Source organism: Triturus cristatus, chromosome 12, assembly GCF_964204655.1.
Source record: "Triturus cristatus chromosome 12, aTriCri1.1, whole genome shotgun sequence".
Lineage (NCBI taxonomy): Eukaryota > Metazoa > Chordata > Amphibia > Caudata > Salamandridae > Triturus > Triturus cristatus.
This window is the reverse complement of record NC_140595.1, coordinates 196,680,295-196,697,033: the sequence shown is the minus strand read 5'-3', so window position 1 is coordinate 196,697,033 and position 16,739 is coordinate 196,680,295. Positions and strand designations below refer to the sequence as shown.

Here is a 16,739-nt window from a genome sequence, read left to right as displayed (position 1 = left end):
CAACGACACCACCCTCGGAGGCTACATGAGTGACTTGGCTGTGAGTCCGTTGGCAGTCCCCCAGCGACACCTTCGCGCAGCTCACACGAAGCCCCGCACGGTCCAATGGCAGCCAGCAGGAAAAGCCCTCAAAGAGGCTCCAGTGGCAGAGGAGTCCAGGCGAGAGAGGCAAGTCGAACGTCGCTCAGCCGTCAGGAGTAAGGAGAGTCACCAAGCACGACACCCCCACAGGAAGGCCTCACTCACAGAGATCGTCTCCGACACCAAAGTGGATTTCAACACAGCTCCAGATGCATCGACAGGGAACTTCTATACATAAACTTCATCACCGCGAGACCAGGCCGGTCTACAGAACATCACCAAGGCCGAAGAATGCATCCTGACCATGCGGTCCAGAACTCTAACACTGCCCAGTAGACGGCCTGAAGAGACTAATTTGGTAGTGATTTTTGCTTATGTGTCTTTCTTACAGGTTGGATTTTTGTTTGTTTCTTTTCATTGAAATTTGGGAGGGATGTAGTATCCGGCTGACCCTGTCAATAAAAGGGGCCGGAGCCCACGTGCTCCAGGCCAGTTGTAGTACCCAAGTATGCGGTGTCAATGTGGTCATTTCTGCAGCATGAGGGCCAAGGGCCCGAGATACCACAAAGCCGTCTACAAGCGTTGGTACCAAAAATATTGCATCTTAATATCGACCTGCATAAAACTACCCCATATCGACTTGCGATATGACATCAAAGTAAGTGGATGTGGAACTAGAATAGTAAATCTGTACACTCCTATGAATGGTTCCCTTAGTGATGTAGAAGAACAAGTTACTTACCTTCGGTAACGATATATCTGTAAGAAACATTAGTTAGTTAGATTACTTACCTTAGAATATCCCCAGGCGTCAGGCTGGATCCGGAAAGATTTTTCGTCAGCCATACCCTTGCGCATCGGTAGGCGTCATCTGCAACTCCGCGTCTGTCGTCGTGATCGCTGGGATGAAGTCATCGGAGTACTTAGACGCCGCCCTCGTGCACTGACGTCAGTTCTGCACATAGCTTTCAGCGCCAGGAACGCAGAGCCATGCAAGAAACCGACACTGGTGCCATGAAACTAGGGCCCTGAAAGGGATGACCTCAACCCTAGATATCAGTTCGCAGAACGGGGAGGATGGGTGAGGCGGTAAGGAATCTCACTGGCTAATTTTTCTTACAGATATATCGTTACCAAAGGTAAGTAACTTGTTCATCTGAAAGAAAACACGTTAGTTAGATTACTTACCTTAGAATAGATACCCCAGCAACACCAACCCCGGTGGTGGGTCTGCGAACCAAGATCACCCCAGGAAGTCCTGGAGAACGGAACGGCCAAAGAAGCCGTCTCTCCGGACTTGGCTGGCCAGGCAGTAATGCTTGGCAAACATGTGCAGCGAGGCCCACGTTGCTGCCTGACAAATGTCCTGCAGAGGGACTCCGCGTCCCAAGGCAGTAGTAGCCGCTGTGGCCCGAGTGGAATGGGCCCTCAGCCCCACAGGAGGTTCCTTCTTAGCCAAGGAATAACAGGCCTTAATGCACAAAACGACCCACCGAGAGATGGTTCGCCTGTGCACTGCCTGCCCCTTCTTAGCGTCCACGTAGCCAACAAAGAGTTGGTCGTCCACCCGGAACTGTTTCGTGCAGTCCAGATAGAAGGAGAGCGCACGTTTTGGGTCCAGACGGTGGAGCTTCTCTTCCTCTTTCGAGGGATGCGGAGGCGGAAAGAAGGTGGGCAATGTAACAGACTGGCCGATGTGAAAGGCAGTTACCACCTTAGGGAGAAAGGAAGGACTAGTCCTGAGAACAACCTTGTCCAGATGGACAGAGAGGAAAGGAGGCTTAGAAGATAGAGCCTGGAGCTCACTCACCCGTCTGGCAGAGGTGATGGCAACCAGGAAAGCAGTCTTAAAGTCAGAAGACGAAGAGGACAATTATGAAGTGGCTCAAAAGGAGCGCACATCAGCTAGGTTAACACTAGGTTCAAATCCCACAGAGGCATTACGAAAGGGACAGGAGGAAACATATGAGTAATGCCTTTAAAGAATCGAGCAACAACAGGGGACTTGAAAAGAGAAGGCTAATCAGGAAGCCGCAAGAAAGCAGAAACAGCTGAAAGATATCCCTTGAGGGTGCCCAGAGCAGAGCCCTGCTGGGCCAAAGAAAGAAGGAAGAGGAGAACCTCAGAAAGAGGGGCGGAAAGGGGATCCACAGCCTTTGCTGTGCACCATGCCACAAATTTATTCCACCTGCAGGCGTATACCGTTTTAGTGGAGGGACGCCTGGCTGCCAGAATGACATCACAGACTTGAGGAGGCAAGTCAAATGGCATCAACTGCCGCCGCTCAATCTCCACGCATGAAGGAGGACAGGTTCGGGTGGAGGACCGTCCCCTGCTGCTGCGACAGAAGGTCCTCCTGAAGAGGCAGTCGAATTGGGGGATCGATCGATAGACTGAGTAGTTCGGGATACCAGTATCTTCGTGCCCTATCCGGAGCCACAAGGATGACTTGGGCCCGGTCGCACCTGATCTTCTTCAGCACTCTGGGCAGAAGTGGTATAGGCGGAAAGGCGTACAAGAGACCGCAACTCCGCTCGCAACGAAAAGCGTCGCCGAGCAAGTGCCGCCATGGAAATACCAACGCGCAAAACTGATGACATTGCGTGTTCTCTTCGATGGCGAATAGATCTAACCAAGGCTCTCCCCACTGCCGAAAGAGGCCTTGCGCCACGTCCGAGTTCAGACGCCATTCGTGATCCATCATGCACCGGCGGCTGAGTTCGTCCGCCCTGGCGTTCAGAGAACCTGCCAGGTGTTGAACCACCAGGGTGATGCCCTGATGTTCCAGCCATGTCCAGAGGCGCAGAGCCTCCTGACAAAGGGTCCACGACCCCACCCCGCCCTGTTTGTTGCAATACCACATGGCCGTGGTGTTGTCCGTGAACACCTGCACCACACTTCCCCGGACAGAGGGAAGGAAGGCCTTCAGTGCAAGCCGGATTGCCCGAAGCTCCAGAACGTTGAAATGGAGCCAGGACTCCACCGGAGACCAGAGGCCTCTGATCTCCGCCTCTCCTATGTGGCCCCCTCATCCCAGGAGGGAAGCATCCGTCACCACTACGTGCTCCGGTTGGGGAAGGGAGAGGGATCTGCCACAGACCCAATCGCGGTCTGTGAGCCACAACTGCAACTGCCTTGCAGTGCCTTCCGAGATCCGGACGTAGTCGGACAGACAGGTTGCCTCGATGTTGAGCCCATTGGAACTTCAGGTCCCACTACAGAGCCTGCATCCACCACCTGGCGTGATGTACCAGCAGGATGCAGGAGGCCACCAGACCCAGCAGCCGCAGCACCAACCTGACCGAATCCCGGGATAAAGGCTGAAAGATCGGAATCAGAGCGTGAATATCCCGAACCCGCTGTTCCGGAGGATAGACCCGAAACTGCGACGAGTCCAGAACCGCTCCGTTGAAAAGGAGCTTCTGGGAGTGTAGGAAGGTGGAATCTGACTATATGGTTGCCCCAACTTTTTTCCTGGTGTTTGAATGGTTTTTGACTAGTCTGGCTGGAATCCTGCTATCCAGGACCCCAGCCTACCTGCTTACTCCCTTAAATGATTGGTGTGCATATTAGATGCACTAGTGATTGGATACTGTGGTACCTTATGAGCCCCTAGTATATGGTACCTTAGGTACCTAGGGCATTGGCACTTCACAGGCCTACCAGGGGCTGCAGCATGTATTATGCCACCCCTGGGAAGCATTCTCAATCTGACACCACAGGCCTGCTACTGCAGCCTGTGTGAGGTAGTGTTAGCACTCCTCACTGAGGTATAGGTTCCTATATCTCACCATACACACACATATAAACCTATTAGCCACCCCTATTGCAGGCCCTAACAATCCTGAGGGCAGGGTGCTTGGTTTACTATGTGAGGGGGTGCTTCTGCATGAGCAGGACCCCTCTGCAGCTGGCTGAGTCTATTCTCTGCTGCTGTTTGTGGATGCGGTTGAACCATATACTCTTAAGTGCATTATAACCTCGCGGTAAATGCTAACTTTGGAATGACTGCATCAAAACATGTGTTTGGTGTCAAACAACTTGGAATCATACCCCCACACCAGTAACTGGTGTGGGAGTATGATCCCACCCTTCTAGAGGGGATGACATGTACCCACTGTACTAAACGGTAGAAATCTCATAGAGCCCTGGCATCACAAAATGGATGCCACCAGCACAGACACTGGGCTGCCCTCCTGCTGCTGACCGAAACTCGCAGTGGAGGAAGCCCAACAAAAGGTATCCTGTCACAGGGAGGTGTCACCACCTCCCAGACAGGATTTAGTGTATTGGAGCTGGGTGAGTGCACTCTTAGAGTGCTTTGAAGTCCTGCACTGGGGGAGCAGTAGGCTCCTCTGTGCATATGCCAGCTCAAACCGGTTCAGGGGCTACCTGCCCCTGCTCTGGCGCGAAACTGGACAAAGGGAAGTGGGTGTAACCACCCTCTACCCTGACCCTCTGTCATGATTCCATGGCTTGCCGCGAAACGGCAGAGAACGGAACTCCATTTCCCAGAAGGCGCTGCAGCAGAAGTCACGTGCCAGCGCAAGAGCCCGGGAAATGGATAAAGGTCCCGTCTTACTTGGGGGCGTTGCCAATGATTCCTGACCCGTACCTGCAGATCAACGGCCCAGCCAAGACCCGTCCAGCCGAGTCCCTCCACTCCGGTCAGCCGAGATGAGAGACGCCGGATCCCGTAGGTGAACGTCTTCCGTCACAGCAACCCGCGCGCAGCTAAGTCCCAGCCGGTCCCGGCCGAGGTGTGTGAGAGAGGCGCAGCCTTGCAGAACCTCGTCCCGAGTTCACCCTGACCCCGACCTTGCCTTCCATTCCGCTAACGCTCCTCGAACGCCTACGAGGGGTGCGTCAGTGGATTCAGCGCTCCTCCGCCCCAGGATTGCCGGGCGTTGAGTAGTAGCGCGTACCGCTCCAGCCCCTAGCTCCTCCCGAGCTCGCCTTCCTCTCCTCACGTACCCGTGAAGCAACGGGACCGTGCGGAGGTGGGCACCAGCACCGCCACAGCGCTCCTCCGCCCCAGGATTTCCGGGCGTTGAGTGGTAGCGCGTACCGCTCCAGACCCTGGTTCCTCCTGATCTTGCCTTCCGCTCCTCACGTACCCGTGAAGCAACGGGACAGTGCGGAGGTGGGCACCAGCACCGCCGCGCCGCTCCTCCGCCCCAGGATTCCAGGCGTAGAGTAGAAGCGCCGGCCACTTGACTTGCCTTCACTTCAGGCATTCGTGGGGCTCTCAGCACGCATCTCCCTGAGACAAACGGAAAGCCCTACACTAATCCGGATCAATTGAGCTTTCGCCCAGTGAGGATAACTGGGTCGAGGCTACGACCCGAAATTGTTCTGAGAGACCACACAGGGGAGGAAGGAGCTACAGGTACGGGGAAGAGCCCGACGAAGGGATGGGAGCGTGGGGACGCAGGCGCAGTGTCTAATACCTCTCCTTATCTCTTTCCAGGTCTCTCTCCCTGCAGTCCCTATCCTTCCCTTCCCTCGCCCACCTGTCCTCTGAGTCCGAGGGTATTATACGTATTCCGGACTGGGGGCGGATGGGAGGTGGACCCTAACATAGCATCGGCGTTATCCCGAGGAGAAGATCAACGAAGCCCGTGACAGAATCATTGGCCCACAAATTCTCTCCTCCTGATCACGCCATTGCCAAGGCATGGCCTCGTTAGACGACGTACTGGCCGCGTTGGCTCAAGTACAACTAGATGTAGCGGCGTGTACAGCTGAATCGGCCGCCCTACATGCCCGCCTGGATCGCATCCAACGCAATCCCTTTGATGCAGGGACCATCCCCCTTCCACAGACACCCCAGGTAGTAGTGGAGATGCCGACACACATACCCTTGGCCCCCCCGGAAAGATTTCACGGGGACATTCAAAAAGTGCAAGTCTTCTTGACCCAGGTGCAGTTGCATTTCCACTGCAAACCAAAACTGTTTCTCTCTAACCAAGCCAGGGTGGCTTTCCTAATCTCCTACTTAACTGGAGAAGCCGCACAATGGGCGGTCCCCATCGTGAGAAGAGACGACGCCCTCTTGTACGATTGGGACTCATTCCGTCATGAATTTGAAAAGACCTTTGATCGACGGGCGGACACCTTCTCCGCCGATCGCGACCAACTTGACCTTCGCCAAACCAACAGCGACTTCCTGGGGTATGTCAACAGCTTTCGTAGGTTGGTGGCTGAAACCGACTGGCCCGAGTCCAAGCAAGCCGCAATCTTTTACCGAGGACTGACCGAAGACTTAAAAGATGTCATAGCCCAAATAGACCCCCAACCAGGTACCTGTGCCGCCATGATAGAACTAGCTTCTCGCCTGGAAGATCGACTCCGGGAAAGAAAAGGGGAACACAAAAGAAAAGACAAGGCTCCTCTTTTCTCCGAACATCCCCGCACCACGGAACTATCGTCCAGCCGCACGGACCCCATGGAGATAGGGATGGTAAGGGCCTCCCTAACCCTCACCGAGCGAGATCACCGTCGGAAACAGGGTCTCTGTTTATATTGCGGCAAGAAAGGCCATTTCTTACGGGAATGCCCGGTGCGCCCGAAAACCAGCCGCTTACGGGCCAACCAAACAGCTGCCAGCGCTAGTGAAGGGCAGGCGGGAAACGCAAGTGCTTGAAGGTACCAGAAGGGACACCCTCAGGCTATCACTCCATCCCTTCTCTGGAAGCCGACACCTCCAAAGAACCAGACCACTTCTTTATCACCGTGCGAGTCATGCTCGACAATGGGCCCCGCGATGTCAGGGCCATGATCGACTCCGGAGCCACGGGCTGCTTTCTGGATCGCAGGGAAGCGGACAGGTTGTGGATCCCCCTCCTCCTCAAAGAAACACCCAAACTCGTGTTCGCCGTCGATGGTAAGGAGCTGGACTCCGGTCCCATCAGACACGCAACACCATCTCTGAGGGTTGCCATAGGGGAGGACCACAGTGAATGGCTCACTTTGAACATCATCCACGCTCCTCGATGCAACCTCATCCTTGGGTTGCCATGGCTACGAAAACATGAGCCCGTCATCCATTGGGCTACCAACACAATCCGGTTTTGCTCTCCCTTTTGCCGGACCCACTGCGGTCACCAAGAAACCGCTCCAGAACAGGGCACCAGTACCTCCCAGTACGTGGCGACGGCCGCAGAGAAGGTGGTGACCCTCCCCGACTGGTATGCGCCCTATCATGAAGTCTTTGATAAACAGAAAGCGGAAGACCTACCGCCGCATCGCGACTATGATTGTCGCATCGACCTAATTCCTGGAGCCACCGTTCCGTGCAGCCGGATTTATGCCCTCACGGAGCCTGAAACCCGGCATCTGCGAGAATACCTGGACACCTACTTACAGCTAGGGTTTATCCGCCCCTCTAGGTCCCCTGCAGCGTCCCCGCTCTTCTTTATACCAAAGGCCAACGGCGAGTTACGCTGCTGCATCGACTACAGAGCCCTCAATGCCATGACGGTCAAGAACCAGTATCCCTTACCGCTCATTCCCGTGTTGTTGGAGCAAGTCCGAGAGGCAAAAATATACACCAAATTGGACCTCCGGGGGGCGTACCATCTGGTAAGGGTACGCGCGGGAGATGAGTGGAAGACGGCGTTCAAAACCCGCTTCGGCCTGTACGAATACCTGGTGATGCCGTTCGGGCTCTGCAACGCCCCGGCGGCCTTTCAATATTTCCTCAACGAGGTACTGAGGGAATTCCTGGACAAATACGTAGTTGTGTATATCGACGATATTTTAATCTTTTCGTCCGATCCTGAAGAACATATCGGCCACGTCCAGACAGTATTGAAGGACCTTGAAGAAAACCACTTGTTTTGCAAGCTTACAAAATGCGAATTCCACGTTACCACCGTGGAATTCCTGGGCGTCCTGTTGACCCCGGAAGGACAAATCATGACGGACCGGAAGGTACAAGCGGCAGCCCTGTGGCCGCAACCCACAACGGTGAAAGAAGTGCAGAGCTTTCTTGGCTTCTCAAACTTTTACCGTCGGTTCATCAGTCACTTCTCACAGACGGTGACCCCGCTTACCAGGTTAACACGGAAAAGGATTCCCTTCCTATGGTCCTCCGAAGCCCAAGGGGCCTTTGACCGACTCAAGAGTGCCTTTACGTCCGCTCCCATCCTACGACATGCCAAACCAGATCTACCATACATTGTAGAAGCGGATGCTTCCGACGAGGCGGTGGGCGCTATACTGTCTCAGCGCCACCCCGACACCGGTCTACTACATCCGGTCGCGTTTATGTCCAAAAAGTTAAACCTGGCAGAGCTCAACTACACCATCTCCGAAAAAGAGCTGCTGGCCATCCGCAAAGCGTTTCTGGAATGGCGGCATTGGCTGATGGGAGCACGACACCAGGTGACAGTATACACGGACCATCGGAACCTCCAATTCCTGCGGTCAGCTCGGCACCTATCTCCTCGTCAGAAGCGATGGATGCTCTTTTTCGCGGAGTATAACTTCGTAGTCACGTATCGGCCCGGGACACAGAACAAGAAAGCCGATGCGTTATCCCGACAGAGCGTTTCGGACCTCCCGGCGGAGACACCAGACCAGTCCATCTTATCGCCAGAGCAAGTCATCGGCTGCCTCAAAACCGAATCCTTCCTACAAAGAGTAAAGAAAGGGATAAGAACGTTCGCATGGACTTCATGGCTAAAAAGCCATAAGGAATGGCGCATACAACATGGTCTTCCCTTGTATGGTTCCAGAATTCTAGTCCCCACACTGCAACTCCAGAAACTCGTTTTCTCCTGGTGTCATAGCTTGCCCAGTGCCGGGCACATGGGGGGAACCAAAACCCTGGAAAAGGTCCTAAGGCAGTACTGGTGGCCGTCGGTACGTCCCGATGTTTTGCTATGGGTAAAACAGTGTGCGATTTGTGCCCAAATGAAGCCCGACCATCAAAGAAAACAAGGTCTTCTTATGCCTCTTCCTACCCCTCGGAATCCTTGGGAAAGAATCTCGATTGACTTCGTGGTGGGATTACCGAAGGACCAAGGATGTACGGCGATCGTGGTCGTCATAGACTATCTCACAAAGATGGGTCACTTTATCGCCTGTAAACAGGTCCCCTCAGCAGGGGTGTTGGCGAAACTCCTATTGCTACACGTCGTGCGCCTACACGGCCTTCCGCGAGACATCGTGTCCGACAGAGGGACGCAATTCACCGCGAGATTCTGGAAGGTCTGGTGTGAACAACTCGGCATCCAATCATCCCTCTCCACGAGTTTCCACCCACAGACCGACGGCCAGACCGAGAGACTTAACCAAACCCTCAAGCAGTATCTTCGTTGCTACACGGACCAAGCGGCAAACACCTGGGTCGACTTGCTGTGGGTGGCTGAGGTAGCATATAACAACTCCCAACACTCTTCCACACACCACACACCCTTCTTTCTAGCCTCAGGGTTCCATCCTCGCTTTGTTCCCTTTTTCCTCCCTCAAGAGAAAGTGCCTCTCCCCGATGTGCAGGACAGAATCCGCAGCATTCACTCAGCCTTGAGGCGGGCCCAGACAAACCTACAGAGAGCGAAGGACAGGTATAAAGCCCAGGCCGACAAGCACCGTCGTCCCACGCCGGTGTACCACAAGGGGGAGAGGGTGTGGCTGTCCACGCAGAACATTCGGTTCCGGAAACCCAGCGCCTTCACTCCCAAGTTCATCGGGCCTTACCCTGTTGTCCGGCACGTGAACCCCGTGGCTGTACAGCTGCGTCTGCCCCCGCAGATGCGCATACACCCGGTGTTTCACGTATCGCTGCTCAAGCCCTCGAGGTGTGTCCTGTTCGGAAGGCCCCGGCCCCGGTATGGGTGCACCACGACCAGGAGTTTGTCGTTCAAAGCATCCTGGATTCCAAGCTGGTTCGGGGCAAGCTGTGGTACCTTCTAGCTTGGAAGGGATATGGGCCTGAGGAGAATTCCTGGGAACCTGCCGCTGCGGTGCATGCTGCCCGCCTGGTGGCGGCCTTCCATCGCCGCGCCCCCGCTAAGCCTGGGGGCCCGCTGCTCCGGGAGTCGGGGTAAAGCGGGATGTGCTGTCATGATTCCAAGGCTTGCAGCGAAACGGCGGAGAACGGAACTCCATTTCCCAGAAGGCGCTGCAGCACAAGTCACGTGCCAGCGCAATAGCCCGGGAAATGGATAAAGGTCCCGTCTTACTTGGGGGCGTTGCCAATGATTCCTGACCCGTACCTGCAGATCAACGGCCCAGCCAAGACCCGTCCAGCCGAGTCCCTCCACTCCGGTCAGCCGAGATGAGAGACGCCGGATCCCGTAGGTGAACGTCTTCCATCACAGCAACCCGCGCGCAGCTAAGTCCCATCCGGTCCCGGTCGAGGTGAGTGAGAGAGGCGCAGCCTTGCAGAACCTCGTCCCGAGTTCACCCTGACCCCGACCTTGCCTTCCATTCCGCTAACGCTCCTTGAACGCCTACGAGGGGTGCGTCAGTGGATTCAGCGCTCCTCCGCCCCAGGATTGCCGGGCGTTGAGTAGTAGCGCGTACCGCTCCAGCCCCTAGCTCCTCCCGAGCTCGCCTTCCTCTCCTCACGTACCCGTGAAGCAACGGGACCGTGCGGAGGTGGGCACCAGCACCACCACAGCGCTCCTCCGCCCCAGGATTTCCGGGTGTTGAGTGGTAGCGCGTACCGCTCCAGACCCTGGTTCCTCCTGATCTTGCCTTCCGCTCCTCACGTACCCGTGAAGCAACGGGACAGTGCGGAGGTGGGCACCAGCACCGCCGCTCCTCCGCCCCAGGATTCCGGGCGTAGAGTAGAAGCGCCGGCCACTTGACTTGCCTTCACTTCAGGCATTCGCGGGGCTCTCAGCACGCATCTCCCTGAGACAAACGGAAAGCCCTACACTAATCCGGATCAATTGAGCTTTCGCCCAGTGAGGATAACTGGGTCGAGGCTACGACCCGAAATTGTTCTGAGAGACCACACGGGGGGGAAGGAGCTACAGGTACGGGGAAGAGCCCGACGAAGGGATGGGAGCGTGGGGACGCAGGCGCAGTGTCTAATACCTCTCCTTATCTCTTTCCAGGTCTCTCTCCCTGCAGTCCCTATCCTTCCCTTCCCTCGCCCACCTGTCCTCTGAGTCCGAGGGTATTATACGTATTCCGGACTGGGGGCGGATGGGAGGTGGACCCTAACATAGCATCGGCGTTATCCCGAGGAGAAGATCAACGAAGCCCGTGACACCCTCCTAGAGGAGTGGTCATAGAGCTAGTCCCTCCCCTATCTTCACTATAAGATACCAAGCATTGCCAATGCAATCCAGATTAACCTGGACGACGCTCTACAAAGAAGAATCCTGGCCCTTCGACGTTCCACTATCTCTGGAAGACTGAAGAATCTCCCTTGGAGTCAAGGAGTGACTCCCCTGCTTGGCAGGCACCAGTAACTTTAATCAACGGTTGCAAACTTCACCGCTCCCGCCGGAATCCGAAGTCCCTGCGTCCCCTGAAGTGGATTTCCTGACCTCTCGACGGCCATTTTGAGTCCCCAGCGAAGCTGTCGCATATGGACCCCACGAGTGACGAAGAACAGCAATACCAGGGAACCGTGCACTGATTTCGAGTGCAAACCCTAAACAACGTTCTACGAACTTGTACTTTGGACCATCTGTAGTCCAAGTCCCTAGCAGGTCTGGTACTGAAAATCAGCAGCCTACCCCGTCCCGAGTGACCGTGGGCCCCTATGGAACTTTTCCTGCAAAGGCATCTTCGCGGTTACTTGGCTAGTGACTCACCCGAAGACTTTCTCATCGACTTCAAGGGCTCTCCTGGTTGCTCTGGGCCTGCCCTCACTTACCCTCGCTGGGTAAGTCCATCAGACCTTGCTGGTCTGCATCACCGACTATCTTCAGTCCACACGAGACTTGCAGTTGCCAAGGCTTGTTGGCGACAATCCGGTTGCCGACACCGTCATCAGCTGCAGATGTCGTGGGACACTCCGAATCCAGCTGCTGGTCATCGTCGATCCCTCCTGGACCTCGTGAGCAAAGAGACAAATCACCATCGACGACCTGAAACAACGCAACATCAGTGGTCATCCATCCTGCTGGCCATCGGTCACTGGCAAGTGACTTTGAACACTGTCCCCTCAATTTTCAGGTCCTCTTCATCTTCAATCCACCTTCGGATTCCAACGGACACCTCTTCAGTCGTCTCAAGCAGCAAGTCTTCATTGGTCTCCATTGAAAACAGCATCGCGACCCGACACCAAAAGACACCTATGCACCCGGCTTCCCTGGGTGAGGTAACTCGTGCACTCCGGTGCCCAAGTGTGTGTTGGCCCTCGAAATACTTACCCTGTAAGTGGCTTGCTTGTTGACTTCTTCAAAGTGCCCTAAAACTTTAAAATACAAACCGCGACTTGCTTCATTGTAACCTATAGGAAACCCGCGGCTGTGTTTAGACACTGCACGCGTCTCCCGTGGGCTTGTTACTTACCTGCTAACACTGCAGTAGTGAAGCCCCAGCGATTCCCAAGGCCCTAGGCTTTGTCATTTTGCAAGTCGACTTTGTTAAACCATTTTTTTAGTATATGGTCTGGTACGCCCCTAGGGCTACAGCCATATTTGTGCTTAATTTATTGAGAACTGTTGACATTTGAATGTGTATCTGGGTTCTAATCTCATAAAGAGATTAGTAGAGTGTATCTAGAAATAAATACATATATATTTGATATATATACCTGTGTGGTGTCCTTTTCATTTGGTAATTCAAGAGATCATAAGGTAAAACAAGCTGCTTTACATTCCTCAGAGACTTAGCCTGAAGGCTGCACTCCACAGCTACCACTAGGATAGCTTTCTTTAAAAGGTTGTCTTAAACCTATCTACCATAAGAGTCGAATTGGACTGGTGCAAGGTGGCCACTATAACTAGTGACCAGAATATGCCAGGCCAACTTCTCACAGGGAGGGACTCAGATGCGACTTCGGCACGTTGATGGAGAACCCCAGCAAATGCAGGAGGTCGGCTGTAGTCTGGAGGTGTGAGACGACTGTCCGGGGCGAGCCCGCCTTCAACATCCAGTCGTCGAGATAGGGGAAGACTGGAACCCCTAGTCTGCGCAGATGAGCGGCGACCTCCACCATCACTTTCGTGAACACCCGAGGGGCACTGGTGAGGCCGAAGGGGAGCACGGTGAACAAAGTGCTCATGGCCGACCGTGAACCGCAGGTAACGCAGGTGGGCCGGCAGAACGGGGATGGGGAAATATGCGTCCTGCAAGTCCAACGCTACCATCCAGTCTCCAGGGTCTAGGGCAGCCAGAACCTGAGCTAAGGTGAGCATCTTGAACTTCTCCTTTCGGAGGAAGGCGTTGACGCTCCTGAGGTCCAAGATAGGGCGTAGGCCCCCTTTTCCCTTCTTGGGAACCAGAAAGTAGTGGGAATAACAACCCCGACCTACATCTAGGCCAGGAACGTGCTTGATGGCCCCCTTGGACAAGAGGGCCGTAACTTCCTCCTGCAGAAGGGCATGTCCATGAGGGTGCTCTGGACATCCCAGGAGAAATTCGTGGATCCCAGCCAGGCGTGGCGACGAATTGCCACCGTCGTCACAATCCCCCTACATAGCAAGTCCGTGGTGTCAAGCCCACATCCAATCGAGTACCGTGCTGCATCCTGCCCCTCAGCAAGAGCCTGGGCGAGCCGTGTCCTGGCTTTCTCCGGACAATGGGGCAGCACGTCCGCCACCGTATCCCACAAGGAGTGGGTGTAACGGTCAAAAAGGCACGCGGTGTTGATAGACCGCAACCCCAAACTGAGGGAGGATAATAGCTTCTTCCCAAACTGTTCCAACCCTTTGGATTCCCGAATCCAGAGGAGCGGACGGGAAGGTGGTCTGGGATGTAGAGGCCTGGATAACCAGGCTCCCAGGGGTGGGGTGCAACGACAGAAAGCTGGGGTCGCCCGGTGCAGGGCAGTGGCGCCGGGCCACGTTCCGGTCCACAGGAGTGACTGTGGAGGGCTTGGACCAGGTGCCCATCAGAACGTCAGTCAGTGCTTCATTGAACTGCAGTAGAGGCTCAGAGGAGCTTACTGGTGGTTGAAGCACTTCAGTGAGGAGGTTAGTCCTCACGGCCACTGCAGGGAGCTCCAGATGAAGGGCTTCAGCAGCCCTGCGCAGCATCACAGAATAGGTAGCACCCTCCTCCGTAGCCACGGAGGGAGGAGAGATGAAGCCAGAGTCAGGGGAGGTGTCGAGACCACTGGCATCCCCCAGCTCTTCTGCCCAGTCCTGACTTAACTGGCACTGCTGTGCCAGAGGGTCCTCAGACCCCTCCCAGTCGTCCCCGTCATCCGACTCCTGGTAGACAGGCTGAAAGGTCGGAGCCGGGCGGTAGATGAATTGCTCATCCATCCGCGCCGCTCCGACGCCGGCCCCGGCCCGGGACTGAACCTGGGGACAACGTCGTCCGAAGACGGCACCGGGGACGGCGCCGAAGGGATCGGTGCCGGCGTAGGGGTCGTAAGGTCAACCGGCATCGACCGGGATCCAGGCCTGGATCCCACGGGGGCCTGCGGCGTCGGTACCGAAGTCAGCGCTGGGGCCGGAGCCGTCGGTTCGCTAGGCCTCCCAGTCGGGCCTGCAGGGCCCGAAGGCGCGCCGGCAGGCCTCGACGGCAGAGCAAGACTCCTCATGGAGTCGCATTAGGCCCAGGGACCGGAGGGTATGGGGCCGGATGCGACTCCTGTGGCTCCGATGGAGCCGCGCGGGTGGTGCCACCCGAACCCTCAGCCGAGTCGTGCGACCGGCGAGGGGAGTCAGAAGAGCGATGTCGCCTCTTCGACGACTTCTTACTGTGCCTCGACTTACCGGAATGCGAGGACTTCGATCCTGACGAGCGGTGAAGGCTGCGGCTCCGCGACCGGCCCCTCCACCTTCTCCTCTACCGGGACCTTGAGCCGACTGCCGGATCTCGAGCAGCTTGCAGGACCTCTCCGGCCTAGCCTTCGAGGTCAAGGCCCGGCAGTCGAGGCACGACTCTGCATCATGGTCGGCCCCAAGGCAGTAGAGACACCGACGGTGGTGATCCGTGACCGACATCAGGCGGTGACAGGCGTCGCACGGCTTGAACCCGGGCATCCCTACCGGCACCAGGAGTCGAGGTCGACTCGAAAGAGGAACCAAAACAGTTCAAAAAGTTTACTCAAAAAGTGACTAAAGGGTATGCTCTTCCCGGATCTGTGCTTACTGGCGCCGAAAAAAGAACTAACGTCAGCGCGCGAGGGCGGCGTCTAAGTACTCTGACGACGTCATCCCAGCGATCACGACACCGACGACGGATGAGGAGCCGCAGACGCCGCCTAGCGACGCGCAAGGGTATTGCTGACAAAAAATCTTTCCAGATCCAGCCTAATGCCTGGGGATATTCTAAGGTAAGGAATCTAACTAACGTGTTTCTTTCAGATTGTAATTTTTACCCCTACGCTATCAAACGCTTTCCTTACTGTTGCACTCACTGGAGTGGGAATAGTAATTTTAACCCCTACGCTATCCAACGCTTTCTCTACTGTTGCTCTCCCTGGAGTGGGAATAGTAATATTTACCCCTACGCTAGCCAACGCTTTCCCTACTGTTGCACTCACTGGAGTGGGAATAGTAATTTTTACCTCTACGCTATCCAACGCTTTCCCTACTGTTGCTCTCTCTGGAGTTGGAATAGTAATTTTTACCCCTACGCCTTCCAACGCTGTCCCTACTGTTGCACTCTCTGGAGTGGGAATAGTAAATTGGACCCTTACGCTATCCAATGCTTTCCCTACTGTTGCACTCACTGGAGTGGGAATAGTAATTCTTACCCCTACGCTATCCAACGCTTTCTTCACTCCTTGTGCACTCTCTGGAGTGGGAATAGTACATTTTACCCCTACGCTATCCAAAGCTTTCCCTACTGTTGCACTATGTGGAGTAAGTGTATATATTAATTTATATGTATATGTTTAATTTATTTTAACATCATATATATTAGTTATTATTTTTAAACATGTTTTAATATTTTTAACTGTTTCTTTTAATTATATGGGGGGAGAAAAAATGGTCCCGATCCCTAGGTAACCGTGTTATTGAGTTTAGTAAGCGTTGAGTATTTGTCCTTAACAGTGTGCGATGCCCCGCCCCACTGGTAGTAAACAAGTATCAGGAGGGTGTTAGGACAAATCTTAATTATTCGTTAATGTTTACGTTGAAAAATTCCATGAAGAACAGTCTTGAGTCGGTGATCACCGACCGGAGGAGATACTGTCCCAAGGCGACGCGCCTTTCAATATCTGACTAATAGATCACGGACGTTTTTACTCATTATTTACGGGACTATCAGAGCACCTCTACAACTCCTTACGCCCTGAGGAAGCCCCAGGCCAGCAGGCCATGTAATGGGGCGAAACACGTGTTGGCTGTACTTTGCTGTTGCCCAACCTTGAGAAATTATCAGTATCCTATGCAACCGTAATTAAACAGAATTTACACTGACTCAAGACCGTTCTTCATGGAATTTTTCTACGTAAACATTAACGAATAATTAAGATTTGTCCTAACACCCCCCTGATACTCTTTTAATTATATGTATTATTTACTTAATTTTACATTATTATTAAAACATTAAAATAAAAAACG

At 54.5% G+C, this 16,739-nt stretch overlaps 1 protein-coding gene across 4 annotated transcripts in view; it reads right to left on the bottom strand.

The window, feature by feature from the left end:
* Nucleotides 1–16,739, bottom strand: part of VAC14 (VAC14 component of PIKFYVE complex) — a 1,500,963-nt gene that overhangs the window by 878,427 nt on the left and 605,797 nt on the right. The window lies entirely within an intron of this gene.